Here is a 19,045-nt window from a genome sequence, read left to right as displayed (position 1 = left end):
ATTTCATTTACGCACTCGTGGGTCGATGGGCACTCGGGTCGCTTCCAGGTCTTTGCGATTGTGACTTGTGCCCTGACTCTAACCCTAACCCTTACCCAGCCCGTCTCCTCCTCGGCCCCTGCCTGACTGACTCCTTCCCGCCCGGCCTGTCACCTGTCACCGTCCTCTGCCCCTGCCTGACACGCTCCTCCCCGCCCGGGCCGTCACCGTCCTCGGCCCCTGCCTGACGGGGCTCCTCCGTCGCCTGGGCCTTCCAAGGGCTTGGTGTGGACGCTGGTTCCAGGACGCCCTCCCAGGAACCCGGTAGCAGGGCGGCCGCAGCGTCTCGCGCCACCCAACCGTCCGCCGGCCGGCGGCCGTCGCTAAGTGGCCTGCGGGGGACGTGCCCCCACTGTGGGGCGGGCGCCCAGCCTGGTGTCTTCTCTGAGGCCCCGTGGCTGCTTTTCCCCCCCCCCCAAGGGGAGAGCCGCGGAGGTGGGGACCGCCTCCTCGTGGGGACGTACACCCAGCTCTCCACGTCGGATTCCGGGGCTCTCTGTCCTGCCAGAAGGCCCAGCTGGCCTGCGGGTCCTTAGAGTGGCAAAAACATCCGAAAACTGAGATTGAGGGTCCGGTGGTTGTCTGCACTTTTGTGCTGGGCACCCCAGGGAGGCCCGGGGGCTGGCTGGACAACGCGGTCTGCTGGGCAGGGGGGGGGTTTGGAGGAGCAAATGATGCCCTTTGCACTTTGGGTAGCAAGTGTCTGAGGTGTCTCTGAGCCCTGCGCCATGTCGGGGGTGGGGGGTGGGAGGTCGGGGGGGGTGGAGGAGCAGGAGGAGGAGGAGGAGGAGGTGGGAAGGGCCGTGGCCTGCAGTCGTCTTCCCGGGGTGGCTTCTTCCACAGGCTGCTTGGCCTGGGCTCCCTGCACCTGGGCCTTTGGAGGACTGGCCCTGTGCTTGCCAACGCTTCCCCTGCAGGGACCCAGAGCTGGGAGGTTGCATCTCTCAGCCCTGGGTCGGGCAGAGCCCCAGCGGGCCATGCCCACAACCTCTCTCAGCACGGGTCCCCCAGAAGGCCCCTTTGGGACCAGGATTCTCTTGCGGGTGACTCTTTAAGGTCTGGCCCCTGGATGGAGGGGCACCAGGAGTAGAGGAGCAGGAAGGGGAAGGGGGTGGCCATGCGAGGGGACACTTTCAGGCCAAGTCCCAGCTTCAGCCTGATCCTCCTGGGAACCCCGGGGTGTACGTCACACCTCCTGGTTGTCCCGCTCTGAGACAAGGAGCCGGGCTTCGCATTCCCCCAGCAGCCAGTCGTGGGCTGAGGACACCTGGGGCGTTGGGAACTCCCTGGCTTCTCCTTGGCTTAACATCTGGAGCTGCTTGTGAATCGTGCCGCCACACACACCCGAGTGCAGGTGTCTTCTGCACAGACTGCGGGCCTCGCTCTTCTGAATGCCGCTAGCTCGCCACCCACCCACGGGTGAACCTGGTCAGGGTACTTTCTCTCGGGGGCAGACTCTGATCCTGGCGGGCTACCGGTGTTTCTGTTTGCTCGTTTCTTTCTTCCATTTCGGGAAAGGCTTCCTTACTGGGTGTGGAAATCTCCTATGCCTTTCCTCGCCTATTCTGTCAGCTTTAAAATTCTCTTTCAGTTGCCACCCTCACAGATGGATTAGGAAACTCTTTCCGGTGCACTCATTAGTGAAATGACCTCAATGAAGCTGGAATCCAATATCTAATCGCCGATTTTTAGCGAGTCCACACGCCAGGGTGGTCGGGGTCCAATGCAGCCCCGGCCAGGCCCAGGCCCCTTGGACTGGGCCACAGGAGGACACAGAGGAGGGTCCCGGCACCCCCGGTCGCATTGCCGGCAGTTCTCCAAGGGCTTGGGCGTTTTCCAGAGGTAGGAGATGGAGGGGACTGATTTCTTCAGCGCCCCACAAACCACGCCACCCCACCCATGGGACACATCCCTAGAGAGAGAGAGAGACGCCCCATACAGTCGCTCCCCTCCCCCATGCGCTGTGCCCCAGCCCGGGCCCGGGGGAATAGGCGGCAGCCCACCCACAGGGTGGGGGGCCCAGCTGAAAGGGGTTGTCGGGGAGGGCGGCCCCTGCCTGGGGTCAAAGGGCGGGCGATCCGCGCGTGCGCAATCGGCGGCGGCGGCGGCGGCGGGGGCGGCCACGAGCTGGGGGTGGGGGGCGGGTAGGTGAAGGAGGCCAGGCGAGGAGAGGAAGGGGGCTGGAAGGTCTCCACCTTGGCGAGTCCAGCCGTGGAGGCGCATCTTGTGTGAGTGTGAGTGTGTGTGTGTGTGTGTGTGTGTATAGAGAGACAGCCCCCCACCCCGGCCCACCGCTCCCTGCCCGCCCCGCCCCGCCCCGCCTGTCACCCCCGTCCCTCGGAGCCCGCCGGACCCGGCCGGTGAACTCAACAGGCCCGGCCCGGCGCGGGTCAGCGCCGGTGCGGGGCCTGGGGCGGGAGGAGGCGGCGGGGAAGCGCAGAGAGGCTCGGCTTCTTGAGCGGGGCAGGGGCGCCCTCCGCCGTCTAGGGCCACACCACCCTGAACGCGCCCGACCTCGTCTGGTCTCGGAAGCTAAGCAGGGTCGGGCCTGGTTAGTACTTGGATGGGAGACCGCCTGGGAATACCGGGTGATGTAGGCTTCTTCTTTTTTTTTTTTTTTTTGTTTTGCCTCTTGTTCTGTCCCCTCTCTGGGAGCGAGGCGGCGGCCCGGGGTGGGGGTCACCCCCACCCTCAGCGCCCGCCGCGGTGCCTGGCGCCCCAGCCCGCACCGTGGGGCCTCCTCTTGTCCCAAGCCGCGACACCGCCGTCACGCGGCAGCATGCGTGGCTTCTGGACTGTCAGGTCTCAGACCAAAGGTCTGCTCTGTGGGAACCGACACGCTGGAGGAAACCTTGAGAGTCTGAGAGGGGAGGGAGTTCCAGAAGAAGGCCAGGATGTCATTTTGAGGGAGTATGTGACCAGAACTCGTCCCGTTGCTTTTGGGGTTCTATGGGCTACACGTAGGAATCTTTGGTGGTGGCACCTGATGTTGGGGGATCCGGAGTCACACCCAGACCTGCTCCACAGGCCTCCTTTTACTTTTCTCTTCGGATTCATTATTTTTAAAAAGTGTCTCTTATCTCTATGATTGCATTTTCTTTTCTCTCTCTTTTCAAGCAGATGATGGGAGTCCAAGTATTAAGGTGACATGTGTTGCCCGTGCCCCCCTCCCCCCTGTGTTCTTATTCATTTACCTCTGATGTCGTTCCAGCGTATTGTGGGGGTACCAATGTTAAGGTCGGGTACGTTGCCCTCTCCCAGCCTCCCCCCTCGGGTCAGAGCCTCAAGTGCGCCCATCCCCCAGTCGGTGCGCACCCACCCCATTCCTAATGGAGGTGTATGCCCATCCCCTCCCCCCACCCGCCCGACACCCACCCGATGAATGTGATTCCTCTGTGTTCACTTAGGTGTCCATCGGTTCGTACCCATTTGCTGGTGAGCGCGAGCACGTGGTGCTCGTGTGTCCATTCTTGGGCTACCTGGCTTACTGGAACGGGTTCCAGCTCTGGCCAGGAGAACCACGAGAGGTGCCCTCTCACCGCTGCTCCTCCTAGCTGAATAGCACTCCGTGGTGTCCACGCGCCACATTTCATTTACGCACTCGTGGGTCGATGGGCACTCGGGTCGCTTCCAGGTCTTTGCGATTGTGACTTGTGCCCTGACTCTAACCCTAACCCTTACCCAGCCCGTCTCCTCCTCGGCCCCTGCCTGACTGACTCCTTCCCGCCCGGCCTGTCACCTGTCACCGTCCTCTGCCCCTGCCTGACACGCTCCTCCCCGCCCGGGCCGTCACCGTCCTCGGCCCCTGCCTGACGGGGCTCCTCCGTCGCCTGGGCCTTCCAAGGGCTTGGTGTGGACGCTGGTTCCAGGACGCCCTCCCAGGAACCCGGTAGCAGGGCGGCCGCAGCGTCTCGCGCCACCCAACCGTCCGCCGGCCGGCGGCCGTCGCTAAGTGGCCTGCGGGGGACGTGCCCCCACTGTGGGGCGGGCGCCCAGCCTGGTGTCTTCTCTGAGGCCCCGTGGCTGCTTTCCCCCCCCCCCAAGGGGAGAGCCGCGGAGGTGGGGACCGCCTCCTCGTGGGGACGTACACCCAGCTCTCCACGTCGGATTCCGGGGCTCTCTGTCCTGCCAGAAGGCCCAGCTGGCCTGCGGGTCCTTAGAGTGGCAAAAACATCCGAAAACTGAGATTGAGGGTCCGGTGGTTGTCTGCACTTTTGTGCTGGGCACCCCAGGGAGGCCCGGGGGCTGGCTGGACAACGCGGTCTGCTGGGCAGGGGGGGGGTTTGGAGGAGCAACTGATGCCCTTTGCACTTTGGGTAGCAAGTGTCTGAGGTGTCTCTGAGCCCTGCGCCATGTCGGGGGTGGGGGGTGGGAGGTCGGGGGGGGGTGGAGGAGCAGGAGGAGGAGGAGGAGGAGGTGGGAAGGGCCGTGGCCTGCAGTCGTCTTCCCGGGGTGGCTTCTTCCACAGGCTGCTTGGCCTGGGCTCCCTGCACCTGGGCCTTTGGAGGACTGGCCCTGTGCTTGCCAACGCTTCCCCTGCAGGGACCCAGAGCTGGGAGGTTGCATCTCTCAGCCCTGGGTCGGGCAGAGCCCCAGCGGGCCATGCCCACAACCTCTCTCAGCACGGGTCCCCCAGAAGGCCCCTTTGGGACCAGGATTCTCTTGCGGGTGACTCTTTAAGGTCTGGCCCCTGGATGGAGGGGCACCAGGAGTAGAGGAGCAGGAAGGGGAAGGGGGTGGCCATGCGAGGGGACACTTTCAGGCCAAGTCCCAGCTTCAGCCTGATCCTCCTGGGAACCCCGGGGTGTACGTCACACCTCCTGGTTGTCCCGCTCTGAGACAAGGAGCCGGGCTTCGCATTCCCCCAGCTGAGGACACCTGGGGCGTTGGGAACTCCCTGGCTTCTCCTTGGCTTAACATCTGGAGCTGCTTGTGAATCGTGCCGCCACACACACCCGAGTGCAGGTGTCTTCTGCACAGACTGCGGGCCTCGCTCTTCTGAATGCCGCTAGCTCGCCACCCACCCACGGGTGAACCTGGTCAGGGTACTTTCTCTCGGGGGCAGACTCTGATCCTGGCGGGCTACCGGTGTTTCTGTTTGCTCGTTTCTTTCTTCCATTTCGGGAAAGGCTTCCTTACTGGGTGTGGAAATCTCCTATGCCTTTCCTCGCCTATTCTGTCAGCTTTAAAATTCTCTTTCAGTTGCCACCCTCACAGATGGATTAGGAAACTCTTTCCGGTGCACTCATTAGTGAAATGACCTCAATGAAGCTGGAATCCAATATCTAATCGCCGATTTTTAGCGAGTCCACACGCCAGGGTGGTCGGGGTCCAATGCAGCCCCGGCCAGGCCCAGGCCCCTTGGACTGGGCCACAGGAGGACACAGAGGAGGGTCCCGGCACCCCCGGTCGCATTGCCGGCAGTTCTCCAAGGGCTTGGGCGTTTTCCAGAGGTAGGAGATGGAGGGGACTGATTTCTTCAGCGCCCCACAAACCACGCCACCCCACCCATGGGACACATCCCTAGAGAGAGAGAGAGACGCCCCATACAGTCGCTCCCCTCCCCCATGCGCTGTGCCCCAGCCCGGGCCCGGGGGAATAGGCGGCAGCCCACCCACAGGGTGGGGGGCCCAGCTGAAAGGGGTTGTCAGGGAGGGCGGCCCCTGCCTGGGGTCAAAGGGCGGGCGATCCGCGCGTGCGCAATCGGCGGCGGCGGCGGCGGCGGCGGCGGCGGGGGCGGCCACGAGCTGGGGGTGGGGGGCGGGTAGGTGAAGGAGGCCAGGCGAGGAGAGGAAGGGGGCTGGAAGGTCTCCACCTTGGCGAGTCCAGCCGTGGAGGCGCATCTTGTGTGAGTGTGAGTGTGTGTGTGTGTGTGTGTGTGTATAGAGAGACAGCCCCCCACCCCGGCCCACCGCTCCCTGCCCGCCCCGCCCCGCCCCGCCTGTCACCCCCGTCCCTCGGAGCCCGCCGGACCCGGCCGGTGAACTCAACAGGCCCGGCCCGGCGCGGGTCAGCGCCGGCGCGGGGCCTGGGGCGGGAGGAGGCGGCGGGGAAGCGCAGAGAGGCTCGGCTTCTTGAGCGGGGCAGGGGCGCCCTCCGCCGTCTAGGGCCACACCACCCTGAACGCGCCCGACCTCGTCTGGTCTCGGAAGCTAAGCAGGGTCGGGCCTGGTTAGTACTTGGATGGGAGACCGCCTGGGAATACCGGGTGATGTAGGCTTCTTCTTTTTTTTTTTTTTTTTGTTTTGCCTCTTGTTCTGTCCCCTCTCTGGGAGCGAGGCGGCGGCCCGGGGTGGGGGTCACCCCCACCCTCAGCGCCCGCCGCGGTGCCTGGCGCCCCAGCCCGCACCGTGGGGCCTCCTCTTGTCCCAAGCCGCGACACCGCCGTCACGCGGCAGCATGCGTGGCTTCTGGACTGTCAGGTCTCAGACCAAAGGTCTGCTCTGTGGGAACCGACACGCTGGAGGAAACCTTGAGAGTCTGAGAGGGGAGGGAGTTCCAGAAGAAGGCCAGGATGTCATTTTGAGGGAGTATGTGACCAGAACTCGTCCCGTTGCTTTTGGGGTTCTATGGGCTACACGTAGGAATCTTTGGTGGTGGCACCTGATGTTGGGGGATCCGGAGTCACACCCAGACCTGCTCCACAGGCCTCCTTTTACTTTTCTCTTCGGATTCATTATTTTTAAAAAGTGTCTCTTATCTCTATGATTGCATTTTCTTTTCTCTCTCTTTTCAAGCAGATGATGGGAGTCCAAGTATTAAGGTGACATGTGTTGCCCGTGCCCCCCTCCCCCCTGTGTTCTTATTCATTTACCTCTGATGTCGTTCCAGCGTATTGTGGGGGTACCAATGTTAAGGTCGGGTACGTTGCCCTCTCCCAGCCTCCCCCCTCGGGTCAGAGCCTCAAGTGCGCCCATCCCCCAGTCGGTGCGCACCCACCCCATTCCTAATGGAGGTGTATGCCCATCCCCTCCCCCCACCCGCCCGACACCCACCCGATGAATGTGATTCCTCTGTGTTCACTTAGGTGTCCATCGGTTCGTACCCATTTGCTGGTGAGCGCGAGCACGTGGTGCTCGTGTGTCCATTCTTGGGCTACCTGGCTTACTGGAACGGGTTCCAGCTCTGGCCAGGAGAACCACGAGAGGTGCCCTCTCACCGCTGCTCCTCCTAGCTGAATAGCACTCCGTGGTGTCCACGCGCCACATTTCATTTACGCACTCGTGGGTCGATGGGCACTCGGGTCGCTTCCAGGTCTTTGCGATTGTGACTTGTGCCCTGACTCTAACCCTAACCCTTACCCAGCCCGTCTCCTCCTCGGCCCCTGCCTGACTGACTCCTTCCCGCCCGGCCTGTCACCTGTCACCGTCCTCTGCCCCTGCCTGACACGCTCCTCCCCGCCCGGGCCGTCACCGTCCTCGGCCCCTGCCTGACGGGGCTCCTCCGTCGCCTGGGCCTTCCAAGGGCTTGGTGTGGACGCTGGTTCCAGGACGCCCTCCCAGGAACCCGGTAGCAGGGCGGCCGCAGCGTCTCGCGCCACCCAACCGTCCGCCGGCCGGCGGCCGTCGCTAAGTGGCCTGCGGGGGACGTGCCCCCACTGTGGGGCGGGCGCCCAGCCTGGTGTCTTCTCTGAGGCCCCGTGGCTGCTTTTCCCCCCCCCCCAAGGGGAGAGCCGCGGAGGTGGGGACCGCCTCCTCGTGGGGACGTACACCCAGCTCTCCACGTCGGATTCCGGGGCTCTCTGTCCTGCCAGAAGGCCCAGCTGGCCTGCGGGTCCTTAGAGTGGCAAAAACATCCGAAAACTGAGATTGAGGGTCCGGTGGTTGTCTGCACTTTTGTGCTGGGCACCCCAGGGAGGCCCGGGGGCTGGCTGGACAACGCGGTCTGTTGGGCAGGGGGGGGGTTTGGAGGAGCAACTGATGCCCTTTGCACTTTGGGTAGCAAGTGTCTGAGGTGTCTCTGAGCCCTGCGCCATGTCGGGGGTGGGGGGTGGGAGGTCGGGGGGGGTGGAGGATCAGGAGGAGGAGGAGGAGGAGGTGGGAAGGGCCGTGGCCTGCAGTCGTCTTCCCGGGGTGGCTTCTTCCACAGGCTGCTTGGCCTGGGCTCCCTGCACCTGGGCCTTTGGAGGACTGGCCCTGTGCTTGCCAACGCTTCCCCTGCAGGGACCCAGAGCTGGGAGGTTGCATCTCTCAGCCCTGGGTCGGGCAGAGCCCCAGCGGGCCATGCCCACAACCTCTCTCAGCACGGGTCCCCCAGAAGGCCCCTTTGGGACCAGGATTCTCTTGCGGGTGACTCTTTAAGGTCTGGCCCCTGGATGGAGGGGCACCAGGAGTAGAGGAGCAGGAAGGGGAAGGGGGTGGCCATGCGAGGGGACACTTTCAGGCCAAGTCCCAGCTTCAGCCTGATCCTCCTGGGAACCCCGGGGTGTACGTCACACCTCCTGGTTGTCCCGCTCTGAGACAAGGAGCCGGGCTTCGCATTCCCCCAGCAGCCAGTCGTGGGCTGAGGACACCTGGGGCGTTGGGAACTCCCTGGCTTCTCCTTGGCTTAACATCTGGAGCTGCTTGTGAATCGTGCCGCCACACACACCCGAGTGCAGGTGTCTTCTGCACAGACTGCGGGCCTCGCTCTTCTGAATGCCGCTAGCTCGCCACCCACCCACGGGTGAACCTGGTCAGGGTACTTTCTCTCGGGGGCAGACTCTGATCCTGGCGGGCTACCGGTGTTTCTGTTTGCTCGTTTCTTTCTTCCATTTCGGGAAAGGCATCCTTACTGGGTGTGGAAATCTCCTATGCCTTTCCTCGCCTATTCTGTCAGCTTTAAAATTCTCTTTCAGTTGCCACCCTCACAGATGGATTAGGAAACTCTTTCCGGTGCACTCATTAGTGAAATGACCTCAATGAAGCTGGAATCCAATATCTAATCGCCGATTTTTAGCGAGTCCACACGCCAGGGTGGTCGGGGTCCAATGCAGCCCCGGCCAGGCCCAGGCCCCTTGGACTGGGCCACAGGAGGACACAGAGGAGGGTCCCGGCACCCCCGGTCGCATTGCCGGCAGTTCTCCAAGGGCTTGGGCGTTTTCCAGAGGTAGGAGATGGAGGGGACTGATTTCTTCAGCGCCCCACAAACCACGCCACCCCACCCATGGGACACATCCCTAGAGAGAGAGAGAGACGCCCCATACAGTCGCTCCCCTCCCCCATGCGCTGTGCCCCAGCCCGGGCCCGGGGGAATAGGCGGCAGCCCACCCACAGGGTGGGGGGCCCAGCTGAAAGGGGTTGTCGGGGAGGGCGGCCCCTGCCTGGGGTCAAAGGGCGGGCGATCCGCGCGTGCGCAATCGGCGGCGGCGGCGGCGGCGGGGGCGGCCACGAGCTGGGGGTGGGGGGCGGGTAGGTGAAGGAGGCCAGGCGAGGAGAGGAAGGGGGCTGGAAGGTCTCCACCTTGGCGAGTCCAGCCGTGGAGGCGCATCTTGTGTGAGTGTGAGTGTGTGTGTGTGTGTGTGTGTGTATAGAGAGACAGCCCCCCACCCCGGCCCACCGCTCCCTGCCCGCCCCGCCCCGCCCCGCCTGTCACCCCCGTCCCTCGGAGCCCGCCGGACCCGGCCGGTGAACTCAACAGGCCCGGCCCGGCGCGGGTCAGCGCCGGTGCGGGGCCTGGGGCGGGAGGAGGCGGCGGGGAAGCGCAGAGAGGCTCGGCTTCTTGAGCGGGGCAGGGGCGCCCTCCGCCGTCTAGGGCCACACCACCCTGAACGCGCCCGACCTCGTCTGGTCTCGGAAGCTAAGCAGGGTCGGGCCTGGTTAGTACTTGGATGGGAGACCGCCTGGGAATACCGGGTGATGTAGGCTTCTTCTTTTTTTTTTTTTTTTTTGTTTTGCCTCTTGTTCTGTCCCCTCTCTGGGAGCGAGGCGGCGGCCCGGGGTGGGGGTCACCCCCACCCTCAGCGCCCGCCGCGGTGCCTGGCGCCCCAGCCCGCACCGTGGGGCCTCCTCTTGTCCCAAGCCGCGACACCGCCGTCACGCGGCAGCATGCGTGGCTTCTGGACTGTCAGGTCTCAGACCAAAGGTCTGCTCTGTGGGAACCGACACGCTGGAGGAAACCTTGAGAGTCTGAGAGGGGAGGGAGTTCCAGAAGAAGGCCAGGATGTCATTTTGAGGGAGTATGTGACCAGAACTCGTCCCGTTGCTTTTGGGGTTCTATGGGCTACACGTAGGAATCTTTGGTGGTGGCACCTGATGTTGGGGGATCCGGAGTCACACCCAGACCTGCTCCACAGGCCTCCTTTTACTTTTCTCTTCGGATTCATTATTTTTAAAAAGTGTCTCTTATCTCTATGATTGCATTTTCTTTTCTCTCTCTTTTCAAGCAGATGATGGGAGTCCAAGTATTAAGGTGACATGTGTTGCCCGTGCCCCCCTCCCCCCTGTGTTCTTATTCATTTACCTCTGATGTCGTTCCAGCGTATTGTGGGGGTACCAATGTTAAGGTCGGGTACGTTGCCCTCTCCCAGCCTCCCCCCTCGGGTCAGAGCCTCAAGTGCGCCCATCCCCCAGTCGGTGCGCACCCACCCCATTCCTAATGGAGGTGTATGCCCATCCCCTCCCCCCACCCGCCCGACACCCACCCGATGAATGTGATTCCTCTGTGTTCACTTAGGTGTCCATCGGTTCGTACCCATTTGCTGGTGAGCGCGAGCACGTGGTGCTCGTGTGTCCATTCTTGGGCTACCTGGCTTACTGGAACGGGTTCCAGCTCTGGCCAGGAGAACCACGAGAGGTGCCCTCTCACCGCTGCTCCTCCTAGCTGAATAGCACTCCGTGGTGTCCACGCGCCACATTTCATTTACGCACTCGTGGGTCGATGGGCACTCGGGTCGCTTCCAGGTCTTTGCGATTGTGACTTGTGCCCTGACTCTAACCCTAACCCTTACCCAGCCCGTCTCCTCCTCGGCCCCTGCCTGACTGACTCCTTCCCGCCCGGCCTGTCACCTGTCACCGTCCTCTGCCCCTGCCTGACACGCTCCTCCCCGCCCGGGCCGTCACCGTCCTCGGCCCCTGCCTGACGGGGCTCCTCCGTCGCCTGGGCCTTCCAAGGGCTTGGTGTGGACGCTGGTTCCAGGACGCCCTCCCAAGAACCCGGTAGCAGGGCGGCCGCAGCGTCTCGCGCCACCCAACCGTCCGCCGGCCGGCGGCCGTCGCTAAGTGGCCTGCGGGGGACGTGCCCCCACTGTGGGGCGGGCGCCCAGCCTGGTGTCTTCTCTGAGGCCCCGTGGCTGCTTTCCCCCCCCCCGCAAGGGGAGAGCCGCGGAGGTGGGGACCGCCTCCTCGTGGGGACGTACACCCAGCTCTCCACGTCGGATTCCGGGGCTCTCTGTCCTGCCAGAAGGCCCAGCTGGCCTGCGGGTCCTTAGAGTGGCAAAAACATCCGAAAACTGAGATTGAGGGTCCGGTGGTTGTCTGCACTTTTGTGCTGGGCACCCCAGGGAGGCCCGGGGGCTGGCTGGACAACGCGGTCTGTTGGGCAGGGGGGGGTTTGGAGGAGCAACTGATGCCCTTTGCACTTTGGGTAGCAAGTGTCTGAGGTGTCTCTGAGCCCTGCGCCATGTCGGGGGTGGGGGGTGGGAGGTCGGGGGGGTGGAGGAGCAGGAGGAGGAGGAGGAGGAGGTGGGAAGGGCCGTGGCCTGCAGTCGTCTTCCCGGGGTGGCTTCTTCCACAGGCTGCTTGGCCTGGGCTCCCTGCACCTGGGCCTTTGGAGGACTGGCCCTGTGCTTGCCAACGCTTCCCCTGCAGGGACCCAGAGCTGGGAGGTTGCATCTCTCAGCCCTGGGTCGGGCAGAGCCCCAGCGGGCCATGCCCACAACCTCTCTCAGCACGGGTCCCCCAGAAGGCCCCTTTGGGACCAGGATTCTCTTGCGGGTGACTCTTTAAGGTCTGGCCCCTGGATGGAGGGGCACCAGGAGTAGAGGAGCAGGAAGGGGAAGGGGGTGGCCATGCGAGGGGACACTTTCAGGCCAAGTCCCAGCTTCAGCCTGATCCTCCTGGGAACCCCGGGGTGTACGTCACACCTCCTGGTTGTCCCGCTCTGAGACAAGGAGCCGGGCTTCGCATTCCCCCAGCAGCCAGTCGTGGGCTGAGGACACCTGGGGCGTTGGGAACTCCCTGGCTTCTCCTTGGCTTAACATCTGGAGCTGCTTGTGAATCGTGCCGCCACACACACCCGAGTGCAGGTGTCTTCTGCACAGACTGCGGGCCTCGCTCTTCTGAATGCCGCTAGCTCGCCACCCACCCACGGGTGAACCTGGTCAGGGTACTTTCTCTCGGGGGCAGACTCTGATCCTGGCGGGCTACCGGTGTTTCTGTTTGCTCGTTTCTTTCTTCCATTTCGGGAAAGGCTTCCTTACTGGGTGTGGAAATCTCCTATGCCTTTCCTCGCCTATTCTGTCAGCTTTAAAATTCTCTTTCAGTTGCCACCCTCACAGATGGATTAGGAAACTCTTTCCGGTGCACTCATTAGTGAAATGACCTCAATGAAGCTGGAATCCAATATCTAATCGCCGATTTTTAGCGAGTCCACACGCCAGGGTGGTCGGGGTCCAATGCAGCCCCGGCCAGGCCCAGGCCCCTTGGACTGGGCCACAGGAGGACACAGAGGAGGGTCCCGGCCCCCCCCCCCCGGTCGCGTTGCCGGCAGTTCTCCAAGGGCTTGGGCGTTTTCCAGAGGTAGGAGATGGAGGGGACTGATTTCTTCAGCGCCCCACAAACCACGCCACCCCACCCATGGGACACATCCCTAGAGAGAGAGAGAGACGCCCCTACACTCGCTCCCCTCCCCCATGCGCTGTGCCCCAGCCCGGGCCCGGGGGAATAGGCGGCAGCCCACCCACAGGGTGGGGGGCCCAGCTGAAAGGGGTTGTCGGGGAGGGCGGCCCCTGCCTGGGGTCAAAGGGCGGGCGATCCGCGCGTGCGCAATCGGCGGCGGCGGCGGCGGCGGGGGCGGCCACGAGCTGGGGGTGGGGGGCGGGTAGGTGAAGGAGGCCAGGCGAGGAGAGGAAGGGGGCTGGAAGGTCTCCACCTTGGCGAGTCCAGCCGTGGAGGCGCATCTTGTGTGAGTGTGAGTGTGTGTGTGTGTGTGTGTGTGTATAGAGAGACAGCCCCCCACCCCGGCCCACCGCTCCCTGCCCGCCCCGCCCCGCCCCGCCTGTCACCCCCGTCCCTCGGAGCCCGCCGGACCCGGCCGGTGAACTCAACAGGCCCGGCCCGGCGCGGGTCAGCGCCGGCGCGGGGCCTGGGGCGGGAGGAGGCGGCGGGGAAGCGCAGAGAGGCTCGGCTTCTTGAGCGGGGCAGGGGCGCCCTCCGCCGTCTAGGGCCACACCACCCTGAACGCGCCCGACCTCGTCTGGTCTCGGAAGCTAAGCAGGGTCGGGCCTGGTTAGTACTTGGATGGGAGACCGCCTGGGAATACCGGGTGCCTTAGGCTTCTTCTTCTTTTTTTTTTTTTGTTTTGCCTCTTGTTCTGTCCCCTCTCTGGGAGCGAGGCGGCGGCCCGGGGTGGGGGTCACCCCCACCCTCAGCGCCCGCCGCGGTGCCTGGCGCCCCAGCCCGCACCGTGGGGCCTCCTCTTGTCCCAAGCCGCGACACCGCCGTCACGCGGCAGCATGCGTGGCTTCTGGACTGTCAGGTCTCAGACCAAAGGTCTGCTCTGTGGGAACCGACACGCTGGAGGAAACCTTGAGAGTCTGAGAGGGGAGGGAGTTCCAGAAGAAGGCCAGGATGTCATTTTGAGGGAGTATGTGACCAGAACTCGTCCCGTTGCTTTTGGGGTTCTATGGGCTACACGTAGGAATCTTTGGTGGTGGCACCTGATGTTGGGGGATCCGGAGTCACACCCAGACCTGCTCCACAGGCCTCCTTTTACTTTTCTCTTCGGATTCATTATTTTTAAAAAGTGTCTCTTATCTCTATGATTGCATTTTCTTTTCTCTCTCTTTTCAAGCAGATGATGGGAGTCCAAGTATTAAGGTGACATGTGTTGCCCGTGCCCCCCTCCCCCCTGTGTTCTTATTCATTTACCTCTGATGTCGTTCCAGCGTATTGTGGGGGTACCAATGTTAAGGTCGGGTACGTTGCCCTCTCCCAGCCTCCCCCCTCGGGTCAGAGCCTCAAGTGCGCCCATGCCCCAGTCGGTGCGCACCCACCCCATTCCTAATGGAGGTGTATGCCCATCCCCTCCCCCCACCCGCCCGACACCCACCCGATGAAGGTGATTCCTCTGTGTCCACTTAGGTGTCCATCGGTTCGTACCCATTTGCTGGTGAGCGCGAGCACGTGGTGCTCGTGTGTCCATTCTTGGGCTACCTGGCTTACTGGAACGGGTTCCAGCTCTGGCCAGGAGAACCACGAGAGGTGCCCTCTCACCGCTGCTCCTCCTAGCTGAATAGCACTCCGTGGTGTCCACGCGCCACATTTCATTTACGCACTCGTGGGTCGATGGGCACTCGGGTCGCTTCCAGGTCTTTGCGATTGTGACTTGTGCCCTGACTCTAACCCTAACCCTTACCCAGCCCGTCTCCTCCTCGGCCCCTGCCTGACTGACTCCTTCCCGCCCGGCCTGTCACCTGTCACCGTCCTCTGCCCCTGCCTGACACGCTCCTCCCCGCCCGGGCCGTCACCGTCCTCGGCCCCTGCCTGACGGGGCTCCTCCGTCGCCTGGGCCTTCCAAGGGCTTGGTGTGGACGCTGGTTCCAGGACGCCCTCCCAGGAACCCGGTAGCAGGGCGGCCGCAGCGTCTCGCGCCACCCAACCGTCCGCCGGCCGGCGGCCGTCGCTAAGTGGCCTGCGGGGGACGTGCCCCCACTGTGGGGCGGGCGCCCAGCCTGGTGTCTTCTCTGAGGCCCCGTGGCTGCTTTCCCCCCCCCCGCAAGGGGAGAGCCGCGGAGGTGGGGACCGCCTCCTCGTGGGGACGTACACCCAGCTCTCCACGTCGGATTCCGGGGCTCTCTGTCCTGCCAGAAGGCCCAGCTGGCCTGCGGGTCCTTAGAGTGGCAAAAACATCCGAAAACTGAGATTGAGGGTCCGGTGGTTGTCTGCACTTTTGTGCTGGGCACCCCAGGGGGGCCCGGGGGCTGGCTGGACAACGCGGTCTGCTGGGCAGAAGGGGGGGTTTGGAGGAGCAACTGATGCCCTTTGCACTTTGGGTAGCAAGTGTCTGAGGTGTCTCTGAGCCCTGCGCCATGTCGGGGGTGGGGGGTGGGAGGTCGGGGTGGGTGGAGGAGCAGGAGGAGGAGGAGGAGGAGGTGGGAAGGGCCGTGGCCTGCAGTCGTCTTCCCGGGGTGGCTTCTTCCACAGGCTGCTTGGCCTGGGCTCCCTGCACCTGGGCCTTTGGAGGACTGGCCCTGTGCTTGCCAACGCTTCCCCTGCAGGGACCCAGAGCTGGGAGGTTGCATCTCTCAGCCCTGGGTCGGGCAGAGCCCCAGCGGGCCATGCCCACAACCTCTCTCAGCACGGGTCCCCCAGAAGGCCCCTTTGGGACCAGGATTCTCTTGCGGGTGACTCTTTAAGGTCTGGCCCCTGGATGGAGGGGCACCAGGAGTAGAGGAGCAGGAAGGGGAAGGGGGTGGCCATGCGAGGGGACACTTTCAGGCCAAGTCCCAGCTTCAGCCTGATCCTCCTGGGAACCCCGGGGTGTACGTCACACCTCCTGGTTGTCCCGCTCTGAGACAAGGAGCCGGGCTTCGCATTCCCCCAGCAGCCAGTCGTGGGCTGAGGACACCTGGGGCGTTGGGAACTCCCTGGCTTCTCCTTGGCTTAACATCTGGAGCTGCTTGTGAATCGTGCCGCCACACACACCCGAGTGCAGGTGTCTTCTGCACAGACTGCGGGCCTCGCTCTTCTGAATGCCGCTAGCTCGCCACCCACCCACGGGTGAACCTGGTCAGGGTACTTTCTCTCGGGGGCAGACTCTGATCCTGGCGGGCTACCGGTGTTTCTGTTTGCTCGTTTCTTTCTTCCATTTCGGGAAAGGCTTCCTTACTGGGTGTGGAAATCTCCTATGCCTTTCCTCGCCTATTCTGTCAGCTTTAAAATTCTCTTTCAGTTGCCACCCTCACAGATGGATTAGGAAACTCTTTCCGGTGCACTCATTAGTGAAATGACCTCAATGAAGCTGGAATCCAATATCTAATCGCCGATTTTTAGCGAGTCCACACGCCAGGGTGGTCGGGGTCCAATGCAGCCCCGGCCAGGCCCAGGCCCCTTGGACTGGGCCACAGGAGGACACAGAGGAGGGTCCCGGCCCCCCCGGTCGCGTTGCCGGCAGTTCTCCAAGGGCTTGGGCGTTTTCCAGAGGTAGGAGATGGAGGGGACTGATTTCTTCAGCGCCCCACAAACCACGCCACCCCACCCATGGGACACATCCCTAGAGAGAGAGAGAGACGCCCCTACACTCGCTCCCCTCCCCCATGCGCTGTGCCCCAGCCCGGGCCCGGGGGAATAGGCGGCAGCCCACCCACAGGGTGGGGGGCCCAGCTGAAAGGGGTTGTCAGGGAGGGCGGACCCTGCCTGGGGTCAAAGGGCGGGCGATCCGCGCGTGCGCAATCGGCGGCGGCGGCGGCGGCGGCGGGGGCGGCCACGAGCTGGGGGTGGGGGGCGGGTAGGTGAAGGAGGCCAGGCGAGGAGAGGAAGGGGGCTGGAAGGTCTCCACCTTGGCGAGTCCAGCCGTGGAGGCGCATCTTGTGTGAGTGTGAGTGTGTGTGTGTGTGTGTGTGTGTGTATAGAGAGACAGCTCCCCACCCCGGCCCACCGCTCCCTGCCCGCCCCGCCCCGCCCCGCCTGTCACCCCCGTCCCTCGGAGCCCGCCGGACCCGGCCGGTGAACTCAACAGGCCCGGCCCGGCGCGGGTCAGCGCCGGCGCGGGGCCTGGGGCGGGAGGAGGCGGCGGGGAAGCGCAGAGAGGCTCGGCTTCTTGAGCGGGGCAGGGGCGCCCTCCGCCGTCTAGGGCCACACCACCCTGAACGCGCCCGACCTCGTCTGGTCTCGGAAGCTAAGCAGGGTCGGGCCCGGTTAGTACTTGGATGGGAGACCGCCTGGGAATACCGGGTGCCTTAGGCTTCTTCTTCTTTTTTTTTTTTTGTTTTGCCTCTTGTTCTGTCCCCTCTCTGGGAGCGAGGCGGCGGCCCGGGGTGGGGGTCACCCCCACCCTCAGCGCCCGCCGCGGTGCCTGGCGCCCCAGCCCGCACCGTGGGGCCTCCTCTTGTCCCAAGCCGCGACACCGCCGTCACGCGGCAGCATGCGTGGCTTCTGGACTGTCAGGTCTCAGACCAAAGGTCTGCTCTGTGGGAACCGACACGCTGGAGGAAACCTTGAGAGTCTGAGAGGGGAGGGAGTTCCAGAAGAAGGCCAGGATGTCATTTTGAGGGAGTATGTGACCAGAACTCGTCCCGTTGCTTTTGGGGTTCTATGGGCTACACGTAGGAATCTTTGGTGGTGGCACCTGATGTTGGGGGATCCGGAGTCACACCCAGACCTGCTCCACAGGCCTCCTTTTACTTTTCTCTTCGGATTCATTATTTTTAAAAAGTGTCTCTTATCTCTATGATTGCATTTTCTTTTCTCTCTCTTTTCAAGCAGATGATGGGAGTCCAAGTATTAAGGTGACATGTGTTGCCCGTGCCCCCCTCCCCCCTGTGTTCTTATTCATTTACCTCTGATGTCGTTCCAGCGTATTGTGGGGGTACCAATGTTAAGGTCGGGTACGTTGCCCTCTCCCAGCCTCCCCCCTCGGGTCAGAGCCTCAAGTGCGCCCATGCCCCAGTCGGTGCGCACCCACCCCATTCCTAATGGAGGTGTATGCCCATCCCCTCCCCCCACCCGCCCGACACCCACCCGATGAAGGTGATTCCTCTGTGTCCACTTAGGTGTCCATCGGTTCGTACCCATTTGCTGGTGAGCGCGAGCACGTGGTGCTCGTGTGTCCATTCTTGGGCTACCTGGCTTACTGGAACGGGTTCCAGCTCTGGCCAGGAGAACCACGAGAGGTGCCCTCTCACCGCTGCTCCTCCTAGCTGAATAGCACTCCGTGGTGTCCACGCGCCACATTTCATTTACGCACTCGTGGGTCGATGGGCACTCGGGTCGCTTCCAGGTCTTTGCGATTGTGACTTGTGCCCTGACTCTAACCCTAACCCTTACCCAGCCCGTCTCCTCCTCGGCCCCTGCCTGACTGACTCCTTCCCGCCCGGCCTGTCACCTGTCACCGTCCTCTGCCCCTGCCTGACACGCTCCTCCCCGCCCGGGCCGTCACCGTCCTCGGCCCCTGCCTGACGGGGCTCCTCCGTCGCCTGGGCCTTCCAAGGGCTTGGTGTGGACGCTGGTTCCAGGACGCCCTCCCAAGAACCCGGTAGCAGGGCGGCCGCAGCGTCTCGCGCCACCCAACCGTCCGCCGGCCGGCGGCCGTCGCTAAGTGGCCTGCGGGGGACGTGCCCCCACTGTGGGGCGGGCGCCCAGCCTGGTGTCTTCTCTGAGGCCCCGTGGCTGCTTTCCCCCCCCCCCCGCAAGGGGAGAGCCGCGGAGGTGGGGACCGCCTCCTCGTGGGGACGTACACCCAGCTCTCCACGTCGGATTCCGGGGCTCTCTGTCCTGCCAGAAGGCCCAGCTGGCCTGCGGGTCCTTAGAGTGGCAAAAACATCCGAAAACTGAGATTGAGGGTCCGGTGGTTGTCTGCACTTTTGTGCTGGGCACCCCAGGGAGGCCCGGGGGCTGGCTGGACAACGCGGTCTGTTGGGCAGGGGGGGGTTTGGAGGAGCAACTGATGCCCTTTGCACTTTGGGTAGCAAGTGTCTGAGGTGTCTCTGAGCCCTGCGCCATGTCGGGGGTGGGGGGTGGGAGGTCGGGGGGGTGGAGGAGCAGGAGGAGGAGGAGGAGGAGGTGGGAAGGGCCGTGGCCTGCAGTCGTCTTCCCGGGGTGGCTTCTTCCACAGGCTGCTTGGCCTGGGCTCCCTGCACCTGGGCCTTTGG

At 63.8% G+C, this 19,045-nt stretch overlaps 5 non-coding genes across 5 annotated transcripts; all 5 read left to right on the top strand.

The window, feature by feature from the left end:
• The first annotated feature begins 2,520 nt into the window (after positions 1–2,520).
• Positions 2,521–2,639, top strand: LOC142866735 (5S ribosomal RNA). The gene has a single exon (XR_012916565.1). It is a non-coding gene; the product is annotated as a 5S ribosomal RNA (ribosomal RNA).
• A 3,501-nt stretch (positions 2,640–6,140) lies between these two features.
• LOC142866734 (5S ribosomal RNA) lies at positions 6,141–6,259 on the top strand. Its single transcript, XR_012916564.1, has one exon. It is a non-coding gene; the product is annotated as a 5S ribosomal RNA (ribosomal RNA).
• A 3,506-nt stretch (positions 6,260–9,765) lies between these two features.
• LOC142866733 (5S ribosomal RNA) lies at positions 9,766–9,884 on the top strand. The gene has a single exon (XR_012916563.1). It is a non-coding gene; the product is annotated as a 5S ribosomal RNA (ribosomal RNA).
• A 3,509-nt stretch (positions 9,885–13,393) lies between these two features.
• Positions 13,394–13,512, top strand: LOC142866727 (5S ribosomal RNA). Its single transcript, XR_012916557.1, has one exon. It is a non-coding gene; the product is annotated as a 5S ribosomal RNA (ribosomal RNA).
• Positions 13,513–17,022: 3,510 nt separating this feature from the next.
• On the top strand, positions 17,023–17,141 carry LOC142866730 (5S ribosomal RNA). The gene has a single exon (XR_012916560.1). It is a non-coding gene; the product is annotated as a 5S ribosomal RNA (ribosomal RNA).
• Positions 17,142–19,045: the final 1,904 nt, after the last annotated feature.

The sequence above is a fragment of the Microcebus murinus genome, unplaced genomic scaffold (genome assembly GCF_040939455.1).
Source record: "Microcebus murinus isolate Inina unplaced genomic scaffold, M.murinus_Inina_mat1.0 scaf007_hap2_Mmur4.0, whole genome shotgun sequence".
Lineage (NCBI taxonomy): Eukaryota > Metazoa > Chordata > Mammalia > Primates > Cheirogaleidae > Microcebus > Microcebus murinus.
This window is presented reverse-complemented; position numbering and strand designations above follow the sequence as displayed.